The 17,590-nt window shown below is 42.1% G+C and overlaps 1 protein-coding gene across 2 annotated transcripts in view; it reads left to right on the top strand.

Annotated features, from left to right (window-relative positions):
- Positions 1-17,590, top strand: part of PPM1H (protein phosphatase, Mg2+/Mn2+ dependent 1H) — a 238,941-nt gene that overhangs the window by 75,292 nt on the left and 146,059 nt on the right. The window lies entirely within an intron of this gene.

Below are 17,590 nucleotides of genomic sequence, written 5' to 3'. Positions count from 1 at the left end.
CCCCCCCCCCCCCCCCCCCCCCCCCCCCCCCCGCTTAGGTTAGGTAGACAGACAGTAGAAGGAATAGCCTCTCTTTCCCCTGTATTCATTGTGGGAGAGAAGGTAAAGATGTTCCCTTTACCAATGAGTCTTCCCCCTAGGAAGACCCCTGGAAAGAAAGATTTCCATCTGAATGAGCTGTAGTTTCCCTACAGTACCAGTAACCTTCCCCTGTGGGTGATGGGAGATTATCATGTATGTGCAGTGATACTTCGGCACCATGTAAATATCCTTTTGCTAATTATCTTTCACCTAAGGGTTTAGCTTATGTTTATGATCTTTGCCCAAACCAAATATTTCTTTGAGGATTGTCAAATGATTGTTTTCTAATGATCACTTCTTCTATGTACTGTGTAACTTTTTTCTGTTGAGAGGATTTTTCTTTAATAACTGGAGATGAACTGCTGTTCTTGCGTGTACACACACACACACACACACACGATCATCATTTAATTTACCCCCTTTAATTATCAATTTTCAGAATAAGTAGCTATCATGACAGTCACTCCCAGTGGTAGCAAGTTAGTTTTTTTCATTCCTTTAACTATCACTATGGATTTAGGGATTTGCTTTCCTCTATGTAAAAGTCTGTTTATTTTTGATGCTCAAACTCTCTCAGATTTAGCCAGTTATGTCCCTTCAGACGTGCTCGTGTGTCCTTCTGAAATGCCTGTGATCTTCGAGTGCTTCTTTGCTTTCTGATTCAACCTAGTGCTTTCATTGTGTCTTGCTGATAGCCAGCTACTTTCCCAAGGAGGCCTGTTACCTCTCACTGGGGAACGGTGCTCTGAAAACTCAGTCCTGTGGTGCCACAGCTTCCGGGCCCTTTCAGTGCACAGTTACGAAATATGCGTCTCAACAATTGAGTTCCTATTGATATTTCCAATTTCAATTTAATATTATAAGGTTTTCCTTATATTTATTGCCTTAAATTACAAATCTGAGGACTTGATAACGTTGATGCTTCCTATATCCTACTAGCACATGTAACATAGTTTCAAAATTTTAATACAATATTTCTGAGCAAATTTTAAGATTTTTCTGCAATATTTTTCTCCTTAGATTATGGTTGTTCAGAAGTCACTTGCAATAACCTGTATGATTAGATTAGCAATTTAATATACTGTTTGAGTTTGTTTTCAACTATGGGGTGTGCATTTTTTCATTTTTGATTTAATTTTCAAAAGTCAAAGGTGTGTAGGTGTGTTTTTTTTAAAGGTACACAAACTTAGAAAAGTTTCAGTTCCATTCCTTTCTTCACCCCTGTATCGGTTTTTATTAGTTGCTAGTTTATTCTTTCAGCATTTCTATTTGTGTGTGTGTTCTTGTTTTGTCTTACAAAAAAGGTGGTGTAATATTGCTTTCTTCCATTTATTATATCCTGGAGATCACAGTAATGAGATAGATTTCTTTTTTTTTTAAAGAGCAAAAACTTCTGTTTGTGTAATGTTGATAAAAATCTCTGCTTACCGGAAGTTTTCCGAGTTTTAAAAGAATTATATGAAAGTTTAAAGCTATAAATTATTAACTAATCATTGACTACAAAAGCACATTAGATTTTTACATGTCTCTACAGCTTTTGAGTTTGGAGCTAATTAGAAAGCTGTCAGTTCTTGTTCAGTGACCCTCTAAATTGCTATATAATTTTTTAGGAATTTGTGAGGGTCTTCAGAGCAGTTGTTTACCAGTATCACCTTTGGATTAGAGCTAAAGTCTGTTGATGGAGAAGTGGATGCTCTTACCAGGTTTTTCCCTCACTTATTCATAAAAACAAGCAGACAAGTGAAATACTGCTCTGGAAACTAGTACATTCAGTCTCAAGACAGTGCATTTTATCATCTTAAAAGTTTCTCGGGGAGGGAAGAGTATTTTAGGACTTTGGATCCGTACCAGTGGCCACTCGTAACCTCTTCATTGCCAGATCTAGCAGATACTTGAGCTATTCCTGGCATCTGTCACTTTCCTTTCTTAAATCCTCACCTCCTTGACTTCGGTGATACTAGCAGAGCCCACGTTTTCCTTCGGAATCTGTGAACTTTTCAGCTGCCTTTCTCTACTGTGTAGGGTGTGGTGGTGGTAGACCTTGGAATCTGGTGGGGATCTGAGTCTGGCTTTACCACTCGGGAACTGTTTGAACCTGGGCTAGTCAGCTTTCTGGATTCAATTTTTATCAAGTGGGACAAATGCTACCTGTCCTATCTACCTTATCATTGGGAAGTTCAAATGAAACAATGTACAATTAAATTATAAGGTACTAATTAGTGTTACATTAGTCTTTTTCTTAGTAAAAAGTATCTTGTAGTTAATAATTTGGAATTTAGATAATGTACAATTACCTTTGACATGAGAATAGTTGCCCCAGATGATAATTTACCTTCGATGTGTTAAACAGTCAAAATTCCCTTCTCCTCTTTGCATTGCAGCCACTTCCACCACTGGGAACGTGCCTCCTGTGGATTGCCTTTCCCACCCCCACTGCCTCTTAACCGATTCTCTTTTATTGCCAAACATTTCCTAACATGAGTTTCAGGTGTGGCAGACATAACCACCACTCGTCAAACTTCCTTCCCTTTAGCTGGTGATCCCATAGAGCCCTGCCAGGACCCTCATTCTCAACTCCATCATGGGGAGCCCCTCCCACCACCCCCACCCCAGTCAAGCCCCTGCCCCTTTCCATTTCTAGAAGCCTCTTGAACGTCTGACTCCAGCAGGACTAGCCAGCACCAGTGGCTTGTAAACTAGGGGTATCACATACTCTCTTCAGCTCACTGGCATGAGGGTGCCTCATTCCCTCAACCAAGGGAATTCCAGTCCCTGACTAGATCAGATCTAAAGGGACCGTGTTTCATCTAGGCCAGTGCTACTTAGTGTCATCAGTAAACCAAAGCTGTCACTACCATTTGGGAACTTTTCCAAGGTTTTACCTTCCATCTGCTAAGTCAGAATCTCTGGGAGTGGGACTCAGAAATCCATGTTATAAGAAGCTCTCCAGGTGACTCGTATGCACACTAAAGTATGAGAACCATTATTAATATCAGAAGTTGGAATTCTAAATGGACTTTTCCATAGAAAAGGGGTCATAAATCACATTATAGTCAGTTGGTATTGTGCTTCATTAGGTTATAGTTTAGTGAAATTTCGAGCCTGTAAGTGAATCGAATGTTTTGGTCTAAATGTAGGTTAAGTTGATCAGTCCTCTTATTCACAAACTTTTGTACTATAACCCTTTAGGAATGCATTAGTAAGTTAGTGTTTTGAAAATGTAGGGTGTAAGAATTTTTTTTTTTTTACTATTATTTCTCATTAATTCATGCTTCATGTCAATGCAGAAAGGGTGTGTTGCAACGAGCTTACAAACATGGGCAGTTTAGAAACACAATGAAATGGAAATTACCCTTATGGACTTTTTTATGAAGAAAAATTCTTCCTCCTGATTTCCTTCCTCAAGCTCCTGGTTCTGCTATTAAAATTCATTCTAGCCATTTAGAGCCTATTTCTTGCTACAGCCAGGATTCTGGAACAATGAGATCTATTTTAATCTCTAGACTGAAATGCAGTAGGGAAGGTCATCCGTTAACCTCATTTTGAATCTGTGGAAGTTCCAACAATTTGAGACTTAAATAAGTCCCTCTGTATTTCAGGCTCATGGTTGGGAGTAGTGATTAGCTCTCAGTTGCTAAATTTCTAATAATGGAATATTCTACTGTCTCCTGACGGTAAGCTTCAGAAATAGTTTTCTACATTAGTTTAGCATTTATTCATAGTATACAGTTAAAAAAAAAATCTTCCCAACAACTTGGATTGGCTCAATTCATAACAAGTTTAGGATATTCAAGTACTGAATGACCAGTGGCCATACACCAGAAGTGTATCTCAGTGCCTATTTTTGATCATAATTATCAAAATTTTGTGACCTTAAAAATTATAGTTTCTCTTTTACTACTTAGGACAGGTACCTAGAGATTCTTGAGCTGTAATAAAGACTTTTAATCTCAAGTTACTATTTCTCTCCTGAAGCCAACCAGCCTTTCATTCAGTAGAGATTTGCCTGCTTTATACCAGACACTGTGCCAGTCTCTGAGAATACGAAATCAAATAAGATTCTACTTCTGCCTTCATGGTACTTATTACTACAGTAACAGTACCGAAGAGTTTGTATGCGACTTGGGTTTTGTTAGACTTCTTAACTTTTAATTGACAGCCACCTCATGGGAATTTATTGTAGGATATTGGGGTTACTCAGATATTCTAAGGGTAACTGGGGTCTCAGCTGGAACTAGGCACTCAGACTCTACTTAGATTCTCTATTTATAATCTGTATTCTTAGATTGTTTATTTGAGAGAGAGAGAGAGAGAGAGAGAGAGAGAGAATGAGAGAGAACTTGAGAGCCCGGAGGAGGGAGAGAATCTCAAGCAGACTCTATGCTGAGCACACAGCCTGGGGGGGGGGTGGGGAGGGTGTGTGTGTGGGGGGTCCACCCTCAATCCCAGGACCATGTCCTGAGCAGAAACCAAGGGATGCTTAACTGACTGAGCCACCCAGGCACCCTGTAATCTGTATTCTTAAAAATGATTGATTTCATTTCTCTTCTGTCTCTCTTCTTTCTCTCTCCCCTTCCTTTTCCTCTTTCATTTTCCAAGGAAGACTGCTTATTGGCTCAACTAATGTCAGGCGGCTAGCCCTGGACCAATCAGTTGTGGGCAAGGACAACTGTATGAGTCGATGGGAGGAGGTTAGGAGGGAAAGAGAATGTCCAAAAGAGAGTCTGTCTCTGCCAGATCTTTTCAAAGCATTTTACATTCATTCATATTCTTAGTTCACCCAGTAGCCCAATTTTATATGTAAAGAAACTGAGTTTTAGAAAGGTCAATTAACTTACCCAAGTCACACAGCTAGTAAATGGCAGAGCTAGGAAAGCAGTCCAGATTTCTGGTAATTTCCATGAGTGTTACAAGTGCCCTACTTAGTGGTTACGTTGTGGTGTTTAAGAACTACAATCAAGAGTGCTTGTCAGGCAGCCTTAGGATGATGTGGTGCTTAAAATGAGTGTTGAAGGACACGGGGGCATTTGTCAGACAGGAGGAGGTTAAGACCATCCTAGGCGGAGGGAGAGGCAAGTGTCGGGGAATTGTGTGCAGCAGCACTGCTTTCTGTAAACCAATGGCTGTTTTTTGTGGTGTGAGGAGAGCAGATGAGAGGAGGATGAGGATATGGATAAGGGCTAAATCATGAAGACCCTTGTATGGCAATCTAAGGAGTTTGTGTTTTCCCCTGAAGTTTTCAGAGTCCTTTGAAGAAATTGGAACATGGGAGAGACATGGCCATATTCATGGCTGAGAAAGGTCAGTGTGGTCATGCTGTGCAGGATTTATTGGGAAGAGGGGACAACCAGTTAGGAGGTTTGCGTTGGAACTTGACCTAAACTGGGTACTAGTTGTGACATTCAGGCTGAGGGACTAGATGTGGGGGAGTGTACTCAGAAGCTAGGACGACAGGGATGTTCCTTGGGATTCTTGGTCCACGAAGGCAGGAACAACAGAAGGAGGATCGCATTTGAAACAGTGGTAGACGGCAGAAGGAAAGAGAAAATGAGTGCATGTTTGGGCAGCTTGAATGGGTGCGATATGCAAATGCAGAGATCCCGAAGGCATTCAGAAACGCAGGTCAGACACGCCAGAGATCTGTGCTGTAGATACGAATATGCTTAGTGTTTGGGTCTTAAATGAAGCCTTGGGAATAGAGAAGATCTCCCAGGGAACGTTTGGTAGGAAGAAAAGCAAGCCAAATGGAAGCCCCAGGGAACAGCAACATTTGAGGCTCATTTCCACACTCCGACATAGAGGGCTAGTTGGGGATAAGAAGTTTGAGTTAATTGAATTTCTGCTCGCCAAGTGGCTAGAGACTAACCATATGTCAAATATGGTTTACCAGGTATCACGGGATTGTCTTAGACAAGGACCACTCTAAAGCTATGTTCCATAATAAATTAATTTTAGCTCTGAAAGCAGGTTAGATTTTACATTAACTGGAGTTGGAGGTGGGGACAGATAGAGGCTCAACAGTTGTAAGGAAAAGAAGCCTTAGAGCCTTCTCATTTCGTTCAGAGATCCTCAGAGTGTCCCTGACGGGATCAGCCAGCTTTTGGACATTCCCAGTGAAGGGAATTTCTGCTTTCTGCCATAACTCACCGTGTTGCTGGGCAGCTTCACACGGATGACTTCAGAATTGTCGTTGTACTACTTCTAAGGCCCCCTTTGACCTCTGGAGTTTCCCTCCTGCACAGCAGTCTCCGTGTTGAGAGAGCACCGCCCTGGCCTGCCAAGGCCACCTGGGTCAGGCTTACTGTTCATAGAGCACTACTATTGAGCGTGTACTTGCTTATAAGGCGGAGCCCCACAGTGGAGTTAAGATACCACCTAGAGATGCACGGGGTTCTGTTCTGTCAGCCACTTTGTTGCAGATGTTTGGGGCTCACTTAACATGCCCTGCTCCCGAGTTCGTTAGCACTTATAATTAAATTTTTTTTCTTTGGAACATAGAGTTATTTTCCTTGAAGCCAGAGCACGAGAAGCCCCAATAAAAATATTTTAAGCTTTAAGAAACAAACAGGCAGTCTTAGAATTCACTTGTTATTCTAGTGACCCTCAAGGGATGTTATGGAGAAAATAAGTTCATTTGTTCATTCGTTCAACTAATGTTTGTTGAGTGCCTGCTCCCTGCTGTGTGACCTGCGTTGGGGGAAGACAACTAAAATCACTATATGGCGTTATGGAGCATGCCTCTCTGGGGCTAATTGAAATATATTGGTAGCCCACCTCGTCCTTTTTATTTAAGGGTGGTACTGGGCATCCAGTGTAATAGTTTACATCCTTGTCAGCCATTTGTCCCCTCCAAGGCCATAGCAAGTCTCGTACTTTCTAGAGAGCTTTTTGAGGGTGTAGAGATCGGTTTGCCTAAAATGAAACCGCTCTTGGCCCTTGTGGGGCCTCAAGTTTTTCCCTTGTGAGTTAGGGAGGGTTGAAATGTGTTCGTGGATTTGCCCTGCGTCTAGGCACAAAGGTAAAAATGTTTGACCACACAACAACCAGCTTTCGAAGGGCTACTTTTTGTATTCAGGCTTTAGTTTGAAAACGAAACAGACTTTTTCTACAAATTGGTTAACGTAGGGATGAAGATTGTCCAAAGCAGATTATTTTCAATTAAAATAAAGTGTTTTGTGGTGGTTTTTTTTTTTTAGTAGTGACTTCAGTAATGAGTGGGAAATTAATCATTGCTGTTAATGTACATTTGCAGTAATTCTGTGCTTGCCTCGGAAAAGGTAGATTGGCGTGCTGAAACCCTGTGACATGTCACAGTTCCTTCTCGCAATACCTGTGTTCTATTTATAGGCTGTTGTACAACTAATTACAAGAGCTTCGTTTGTGTGAACATAAAACATCATTTAAAAACTCAGTTGCTAGGAGAAAATGCCAGAACAGCTTGTCTAGGATGTTTAACTGAATTGTTTTGCATAGGATATTATTGATGGAGTCAATAAAATGAGGGTAATGACATCACCTCTCGTGTGTAGGGTTACAAATATTCTTCACTAAGTTGTTAGATCTAAAGCTCTTGAACGACTGTTGTTTGACAATCAGACAACCATCCTGAGAGGAAAGTACTGCTCACTGTCCCCATCTTACTGATGAGAAGCTGAGGCATAGAGAGATAAAGTGTAAGTCACACAGGTACTTACTGGCTGATCTAGCATTCAGACCTGGGGAATCTGGTTCCAGAGTCTCTCTGCTCTTAACTGCCACCCAAATTTCTAGCAGATGGAAACCTGTTTGCCTGCCCCTCTTGGCATTACCTGCTCTGTTATGTGTCCAGGCAGCTCAGCCCATGCATTTGAGGATAGGTGGACGAGTGGGCTTCCCCTCTCTTGTAAGAGCACATTTTTAAAAGATCATTTCTAAAACCAGGATTCAGAACTCTCAAGTTAGAGTTTCATCCTTCTTACCACCAAACAACCCTCTTCTGTATAAAATTATTGTTCTTGTGTTGCCTTAAGGTTAAAAAGGATCATAGGGGAGCTCTGGATTGTCCAGAACTTTGTTTATCCCTGAGCAAGGGAAAAGTCAAGATTGTATCAAGTTTTTGAGGAAACGGCTGATTAAAAAGTTATGTATTTTATTTGATGTCTGTTGAGATTAGAGTATTTTTATCTTTTGGTTTCATTTTGTCAATTTCAGCCTTTTTGAAATTCACATTTTTAAGTTACACATTTGAGATTAACTTTCATTTTGTTTTGAAAAAAATACATTTCTCTGATATTTTTGTTAGTTCTGATATATCTGGTAAATAAATAAAGGAAACCTTATCTTTAGAAATAGTAGCTCCAAGCACATTGCTTTTTTTTTTCTTTAATTGCCAACAAAAACTTATGCAAGTAATGTTGTTCTAAACTGGCTTTATTTAATGCAAAATCTCCAAACCTGATGTCTGTTTGGGTGGGTTTTATTTTCCTTTCACTTGACCCCAACCGAGCGGCACTGTGGCCTTGAGTGCGAATTGCTCCAGCATCGGACAACGTGCAGACTTCCTTATTTAAATGCGGAAGTTGGACTTCGGTGATATTAATGGTTTTGCCAAAAAGACCTGGCGAATAATTGAAGGGAAATGCCCAACAGAAGCTTTCTGGTTTTTATCTTGGCTCTGTTGAAAGTTCGTTTCTAAATAGCCAATAGGAAGAGGAAAACATTGATAAGTATGTGGGGAGATCTGTGTGACAACACCCTAGCTGCTTTTGAGCTTGAGTGTTTGTCCTTTAATCTTCAACTATTTCGTTATATTGGTGAGAAGCTAGTGATGGCCCCCAAATGCTAGCTGCAAAGTATATCCAAAGCTAATGTTATTAATAACACCAAGATGCACATTAAGTTCTGTCCAAATCGATAGCTCTCTTCTCTGCTTCACTTCTGTATTACATGTAATAATGCAAAATTGTCAGTATTTGACTTTTTTGACCTACAACAATTTTAGACCATTCAGTCGAATAGTTAATTAAGTACAGGAGTCAGCACACATTTTCTGTAAAAGTAGAGATAGTAAATAATATATATAGGCTTTGCAGGCAGTCTCTGTCGAAACTATGAACTGCCATTGTACCGGGGAAGTCACGATTAACAATACGTAAATGAATGAACATGGGTGTATTCCAGTAAAACAGTAAAACTATCGACACTGAGATTTGAACTCCATATAATTTTCACAGGTCACAAAATATTCTTTCAATTTTTTCCCCCTCACATACATAAAAATGTAAAAACCATTCTTGGGGGCCATACAAAACAAGCAGTGGCCCAGGTTTGGCCCACGAACCATAGTTTGCTGACCCCTGGTTAGGTCAGTGTGGGCTGCCACAGCCTTTCTGATTTCTGGTACCAAGAATTTTCTGTGCACTGACCTTAAAGCAATTTTGTTATCTCCTCCCCCAGCACTCCCCAGCCGCACGCGGTGTTTCATCTTCTCCTCTCCGTTCATAACTGCTGCACCTCCTGTGCTCGTTCTGCTGGTGGAACCTGAGAATGCTCCTCTTTGCGCTTTCTCCTCCCTGACCCATGTCCAACAGGTCTTCCTGGGAATTCTCGGTTCTTTCACCTCCTCTGAAACCCTCACTTCTCCCCAGTGCCAGTGCTTGATTCCTGGCCTCTTGGTCACCTGGACTATTATAAGAGACCCTGGCTGATCCCGTCGCCTTCGTCAGTCATCCTCTATAGACCAACCTCCATTTAGGCACTACTGTTATCTTCCTAAATAGTTTAGATCCTATGACTCCTTTGTTTAAACAATCTTAGATTCTCCCCATGGGTCATAAGCTCTGTAGGATAAAGTTCCATAGAATTTCATGGTCTGGTTCTCTCGTAGCTCCCTCACCAAACCTAGACTCAGGCCACACCCAAACCCTCTTTATAAAGTTTGTATCACTCTCTGCTTTCACAGGCTGTTCCTCTGCCTGGAGAGCCTTTCCTTGTCTATTCTCTGATTGTCGATTTTCTCCTTCATTCCGTAAGGCTGAGCCCAGATGCCATGTCCTCTGTGATACTTTACCTGACTCTTGTTGCAGAGTTGTCTTTTCTGAATGCTCAGATCCCTGTGACACACACCTTGAGCATGGCATCAATCTGAGCAGACCGTAGTGATTTGTAAGGAGGTCTCCCAACTATAGATGACTGCGGGTTCCGTGAGTGGAAACCACATCCTAGTCTTCTTGGTTCATCCCTATGTGGTTACACAGTGAATATTTTTAAAGTAATGGTTTCAGTCAGTATACTACGTGTCTAATAATTTTCTTGGTTTACGTATGATGTCCCAGAGATCTGTATACAGGGTTGCAGAATCAAATGCCTTGGGTCCAGGCTGGTTACTTCAATGGCACAAGTAGAGTGAGGTCTGGGGTGAGCTAGGGAAAATATGTCCTACCTCTGTTGTTGCAGGAGACTGTGACAGGTGTATAACCTGACGTACTGTTTTTCAAGAGAAATAGGAAAATGAAGATTTTAATGTAAAATCGCAATTTTTCAATATTGGCAACTAATTTGCTTTATTTTTTAAGATTTTATTTATTTGAGAGAGAGAGATAGCAAAAGAGAGAGAGTGCATGGGGGGGAGGGGAAGCAGGCTCCCCTCTGAGCAGGGAGCCTGACTTGGGGCTCAATCCCAGGACTCCAGGATCATGATCATGACCTGAGTGAAAGGCAGACGCTTAACCGACTGAGCCACCCAGGCATGCCTACTAGTTCACTTTTTAAAAAAATATTTTGTGGGCAAAAATTTAAAAATGGTAACCTCTCTGGGGGCTGAATGTGGCTCTTGAGATCCCATAGCATCCCTGTATTGGTCATATCCCTTCATGACGGACAGGACCTGGGAACCAGAGGTGTGAGGTTGCCTGATGGAGAAGATGTGCATGGATGTGCTCTTTTCCCACCTGTGTTTATCTTCCTTCTCAACCACCTGCCTCCTCCATGTGTTGGTATTTAGTCACCTTCCAAAAGGGGAGAGCCTAACACCCCAGAAAATTCCACTTCCTGACATCCCTTGTCCTCCCTTGTAACACCGGACCGACTGTTAACTGAATGGGCTGGGATGACCTCCTGTTCTCCCTCCTACCCAGAGGTGGCTGAAACTGTCTGGGAGAAGCCATTATTCTTGATGGACATCCTGCTGTTTTTGCTGATGGCTGTTATCAAAGGCTTAGCTTCCTGGTCAGAGCCATGGTTTTCTAGTATACCAAGAATGAGAGTTTATTAACTCCCTTGGAGCTAGGAATTAAGTTGTCCTTTTATTCCAGCTTACTTGGGAGGTCAGTAACCACTTCAGAGAGTCACACGAAACATTGCCTAGGAGGTTACTTAGAAAAGAGAATTTTAATCATCGATAGTTTATGTGTATGGTCTTCCATAAATGATTCATTTCCATTCCCTCCCCCTACAGCCTTTTGCTGCCTGCTTCTCAATTATATATGAATCAGCAATAGCTCACTTCACCTGATGGCCTTTATAAACTACTTCCTTCTTAGCCAGTGTAATCACTGCCTGCTCAGCAGTCGTAACACTAGTGTAAACTTCATAGCCTAAACTGTTCAGACCTTTATTTCTTTTAAAAACAAAGCAATATAATAATAAGAACCAAAACAACCAAGCCAGATTCTGTATTTGGTCTTCTTCTGTGGGATCTGAGACCTGAGCTTTTCAATCTGGGAGCCTGGGGATCCAGAAATGGCATCTGTGGGCAGGTCTGGATGGGAATCTAGAAACAGCACAGTCCTGAATCTGTGAGAGCCTTCCTGTGTACAGAGCACTGTCGCATGCGGCTTCATTGTTGCAATAATTTTGAGAAGAGGGCTCAGAGGAGCAGATGTCCTTGCTCAAGGTCCCTGTTCTGGGAAGTGTCATGCGATGCCACTTGAAGGCTCTGGATGTGTGGAGGTGGCCATGTGTCCTTGAGGCAGGCAGAGGAATACTAAAGGGGAGGGAGGGGGAAGAGTCTCCTCAGACTTTCACAACTGCATAAAGTCCCTCGGGCCCAACAGAAGAAAGAGCTAACTTTGTATTGGATCTAATATTAATAAATAATATATACGGAGTACCAGACACTGTTAAATACTTTCCATGCTGGGGCATTTAATTCTCATGCTCTGCTCTGATCAGAGAGGACTATTATCCCCATTTTAAAGAGAGAAAGTTACTTGCCGAAGAACACACAGCTAGGACTAGTAATTAGCAGCGACCAGGTTTGGACTAGGTCTGTCTAACCATTGTCCCTGTTGTGACGTGTCAGGAGCGTATGGTAGGGGAGGAGGTTGGTGAGGAAGAAGTTGACAGCCATCACGTAAAATGATGCCTGGAATCCTTCAAAGAAAATGTCAGCTGGGACTCTGCTCTGTTGATTGTCTTTGTAAATCCTTTTGAGAATGGTTCTACTGCTTGTTCTCTGGGCCTGTGTCCTTTGTGACAGGGCTCAGTGCTGGAGTATACTTGAGAGTACTTACTTGTCTGAATTTAGTAATAGGGACCTGTTCTCTGTGTCATATTATCAGATAAGTGTCCTTGTAGTCAAGATTTTGAGCAGATGGTAAGGCAGATAACTTGATAGTTTGACAGCTGTAATTAAAACCAGGACTTTAAAGCTGAAATACATATATATAATGACAGGGGCACAGAATGAATCGTTTGCTCCTTTTAAATAGGTTTTGCTGTAGCTGTGGTCTCGTGGTCACATTCATGCCTGGTCCTCAGGTCATAGCTTCAAGCTGTGTCTGATAAATGCATAGGATTCCTGACTTCCAAGTCCTTCAAATGCTGTGTGTACCTGTTTTTACAAGAGGGAGAAATCTAGGTGTTTTGGTACAATGGAAGGTAGACGAAGTCCTAAAATGAATTTAACTTCATCACATGTCTCTTTCCCGGGGCTAATGTGCCATGGTCGTCTAGGAGATGAAAGAACGGACTTCATATGGAGGAGACAGTAGCTGTTCTTCCCATTCATCCTCCAACAATTCTCCCACCTGAATTTTAATCAGAACTTCAAATTTTTCCAATTCTTTATCGATGACCAGAAGTCCCCCCCCTCCCCAACACACACATAACTTAGCAACTCCTAGAATTTAATCCACGAAGTAGTGCTCAAGAACTGAGGTTTGTAGAAGTTAAGTAGGTTGGCTGAACACTTCGCTATCCACTAGCTGTGATTTAACCTTTAAAAAGAACAGCAGTGGCGGCTAACTCACAGAGCTGACAAGAGGCTTAAGTGAGTTAATTACTGCATGTAAAATGCTAACGACAGTCCTGGCACGTAGTTCATTCTCAACAAATGTAAGGTACTGTTATTACTCCACGTCTCGGAAGTTGCAGAATTGATTTCTGGTTTTCGTTCACTCATTCAGCAAACATTTGTTGAGCACCTGCTGTGTGCCGTGTCCCGGGGAGAGAGCCCATGTTCTTAATTGCTATGCTTTATTGCCTCCAGTTCAATTCCAAGGGAGTTAGTTTCCCTCTTTGTAGGCAGTTGGAAAATAATGCTAAGATAAAGAATGCACATCTTCATGCCGGAGCAGAAGATAAGAAGCGAGTGTAGCCACTGATACAGCTGCTTAGATTAAATAAAATGATTGAATCTATTAATAGTGTGATCCCTCTGTGCTCGGGGAAACAGTGTTTCTCAGTTTACTTTTAGAGGAATTAAAGGTTTCATTTACGTTTTGTAAACAGATCATTTGCCTTTGAAGAACAAAATAAAATATTTAAGTTGATAGAGGCTGAGCTTTTTAAAGCCAAAGTAAGTTGAGAAAAAAACCAGGTCTTTCTACTAAAGCTGGAATAAGGAATTTGAAATAATATACAGTATGGGACAAGAATTGTGTTGCTGTTGTTGTTGTTGTTTTTTAAAGGCAATGGCTTTAAATTAATGTGACTTCAACATCTGAACAATAATCAGATATCTGACCAAACAGGCTTTCCGGGTTGGGGCTGCTGTCTTCCCACCAGGGCGACATTTCTGACTTTTTGATATTTCATTAGTGTCATTCACAAGCAGTATTCAACGTGAAATGGCAAAGTAAGGCCACCAGGGATTGTTCTGTCACAGTTCTCTGGCTTTGATGAGTCATTGCAGTACAACCCTCTGAACCAAGTGCCGATAAGAATAGATACACAATAGGAAAATAAAACAACTGAGAGCTAAAGCAGAAATTGCTGGGAACTCAGAAGTGTGTTCACGGCCCTGCTGTATTTAGCTGCGTGACCTTGTGCATGTCAGAGTCCTCCAGGGCCCCAGGCTGCTCGTGCATGAAAGAAAGTTTCTAAGGTTTCTTGCTGAAGTTAGGTCAACTTTGGAGTTTAATATCCACTGAGAGAGAGAGGAGGTAAAGCCCTTTCAGGTGACGGCAATTCAGGATTTATGTAATTATAGTAGCTTTGTTGACTGGTGGAAAACAGCGGTGGCCGATGAGTCAGCCTGGCATGTAGCTATTGGAGACCAGTGATGCTTTTTTTGTTACAAAAAGACTTGACTACAGCATAAGTTTAGGTGCCAGCGGTCAGGGTGATGCCAAGTTCTGGAAATAGCAGCTAGGATGTTGTACAGCGTAGGGAGGGGACGGTTGTCACGAATTGCTTCTCCCAGCCAAACCTCCACTTCCGCTTTCCGTAGGGAAGACGTGCATGTGAGACGCATGGGGAGTGTATCATCCCCAGCCAGCCGGCAGCCCCCCTCACATGTTGCTTGGGAAGTCACTGCCGGGGACTGAGAAGAGGCAATGTGGTGTTTCAAACCTCCTTCATCTGGCCTGGATTGGTTCTCCAGGGGTAGATGCAAGAGGGAGACTCCAGACAAACACGTGTTTTCTGCCAGCCACAGACCGAGGGACCACACGTGGATGCCTGTCAGGACTGGCAGATCTGAACCATCCATCCCTCATCCTCCCTCTGGGCTCTTGCTCCACTAGTTACAGAAGAGGGAGCGTGTTCCCATTTCTGTCAGGCCTGGTACTGAGCTCCCTACTCTGCTTGTTCAGCCTGGCCCACCACAGCCGGTGCAAAGTCCCCGAGTGTAATAGGAAGAGGTTGGGTTGTGTTGGGTGGGGGGGTCATTCCTCATCCTAGCTGCACCACTTCCTGGCTGTGAAACCTGGAGTGATTGATTTAGCCTAGGTGGTAAGTGTGGTAGTGTTAACCGTCTCCGTGCAGGTAGCCACACGGTAACTTAAACCATAGGACATTACATTTTAACTTAAACCATGTGAAAATATTGCCTCCTTGAAGGAGAGAGAGTGAAGGTGGGGCAGAAAACTAGGCCTTGGGGCGCCTGGGTGGCACAGCGGTTGAGCGTCTGCCTTCGGCTCAGGGCGTGATCCCGGCGTGATGGGATCGAGCCCCACATCAGGCTCCTCCGCTATGAGCCTGCTTCTTCCTCTCCCACTCCCCCTGCTTGTGTTCCCTCTCTCGCTGGCTGTCTCTATCTCTGTCGAATAAATAAATAAAATCTTTAAAAAAAAAAAAGAAAAAAGAAAACTAGGCCTTGATCTCTCCCCACCTCATCCCTCCATCAGCAAGAGTGTGTCATTAACACAAGAGGCAGATTTGACCTCACGGAGGTCACAAGGCTCCCCACCTCCCTGCACAGGCCCCTAGGACAATGAGTTTCAAACGCTGTACGCAGCAATCTACTTTTTAAAAATCTTGCACAGAAATGTAATATGGAAAATAAGCAAAAGTAGGCTTTTGTGTATAAATATATGCTTAAGTTGAAATTTATAATAAACCCAGTAAGGATTATGCAGCAGCTTTAATTAACCAAAAAATTTCAAATAAGGGCAATAATAGATGACAGGTATGGTCTTTTTCGTATAACATATAGATAAGTAATTGCAAATGATATATTTTTTAAAAAAATTTCTCCTTCCAATCAAGTGATAGCAGTCAATTAAAGAGAAAAGATAGAAGGCATATTATGCCAAAGCTCCCTGAAATATAGACCATGAACATTTCTGTGTTCACATGTAACAGATGGGAATGAACCTCTGAATTATTGCTTTTTTCCCCCAAAATTTTTTAAAATACATTAAAAAAAATAAATTTAAAGTAGATGTTAAGGGGCATCTGGGTGGCTCAGTCGGTTAAGTGTCTGCCTTTCGACTCAGGTCATAATCTCAGGGTCCTGGGATGGAGCCCTGCATCATCGGGCTCCCTCCTTAGCCCGGAGTCTGCTTCTCCTTATCCCTCTGCCCTTCCCCCCGGGCTCGTGTATGCCCCCTCTTCTCTCTCTCATTCGCTCTGGGAAATAAAATCCTTAAGAAAAATGAAGCAAATGTTAAGACATCTGAAACATGCCCATACACTCCCAAGGTTTGGCAGAAGAATGCTTGAAACATCCTCCCTTAGATCTTGGGCCACTTGGATCCCCATGTGCTTTCTGTTTTCTGTTCGGTTGTGGTGAGTATGCATTGGCTCATGGAAATCTACACAGTTTTCAATACCGAGAGCTGTTTGATATTAAAAACGGTTAAATTTGGATAACGTCTGCTGTCTGATTAACAATATTTCATCAGTGTCAGTTGCTTGTTGTGATATTTACTGTGGGGATGTCAAATAATACAGTTGGGGGAAGGGTGCATGAAACTCTCTGCACTGTTTTTGCAATTTAATGAGTCTATTATTATCTCAGAATTCAAAAGTAAAAAAAAATTATTTGAAAAGGATTATCTTCTACTTAGGAGGGAGTACAAGCCGCTTGACAGAGTGGTGTACACATCACGCTTACAGAGTGGATTTCCAGATTTCCAGCTATCGTGCCTTGAAACAACAACAACAACAAAAATCTTTTCTTTCCTTGCCACTGAGTTCTGTTCCCCACCCCTCCACACTCGTTCTATCACCTACTGTGACACTGTTAAAATTTTGAAAAGAAAACACAGCCAATGGCAAATTAAAGAGAGCTCTCTCTTTTGGGAAATCTATTTTAGCTGCTAATTAATTACTTAATAAGAAAATGATGGTGAAACCCAAGAGTTCACCTGCAGTCACCTGATACAGAAGAGGTAGATGAATGATGTGGCGTGTTCTTCTAAGGCGTTCCTGTGCCGATAACGTTTAGCAATTAAGCCAAAGCATTATCAACATGCTACAGTATCAAAGGCTCACATATCCAAATTAGAGTGCCCTGTAGCCTAGTGTAATTGGGCAATGTCATGAATATTATTCTAGGGGAGAAAAATGAAGGATTAAAGATAATTTAAAAAGAACACACCTTTGATGCACTCACTTCTCTGTGAGTAAAGTCAAAGTGGGCACGGCGGTAGTGAAATGTGGTTCTCTGTTCTCTTGGATTTTACAATGTGCTGTAAATTACCGCACTGCCTTGTTCTTTGGTAAGACTGATGGGGGGTTTGCTCTTTATCAGCAGAATCCCCCCAGCCTGCCCATCGATCTTCATGGTAATCGCCAAAAGAGTGATTGTCTCCTGTGTTTGGACCAAAATGGGTTGGTGGGGTTGCTCACACCTGTCAGACAC

This window comes from Ursus maritimus, unplaced genomic scaffold, assembly GCF_017311325.1.
Source record: "Ursus maritimus isolate PB19 unplaced genomic scaffold, ASM1731132v1 scaffold_21, whole genome shotgun sequence".
NCBI lineage: Eukaryota > Metazoa > Chordata > Mammalia > Carnivora > Ursidae > Ursus > Ursus maritimus.
The sequence above is the reverse complement of the archived record's forward strand: the minus strand, read 5'-3'. Positions and strand labels throughout refer to the sequence as shown.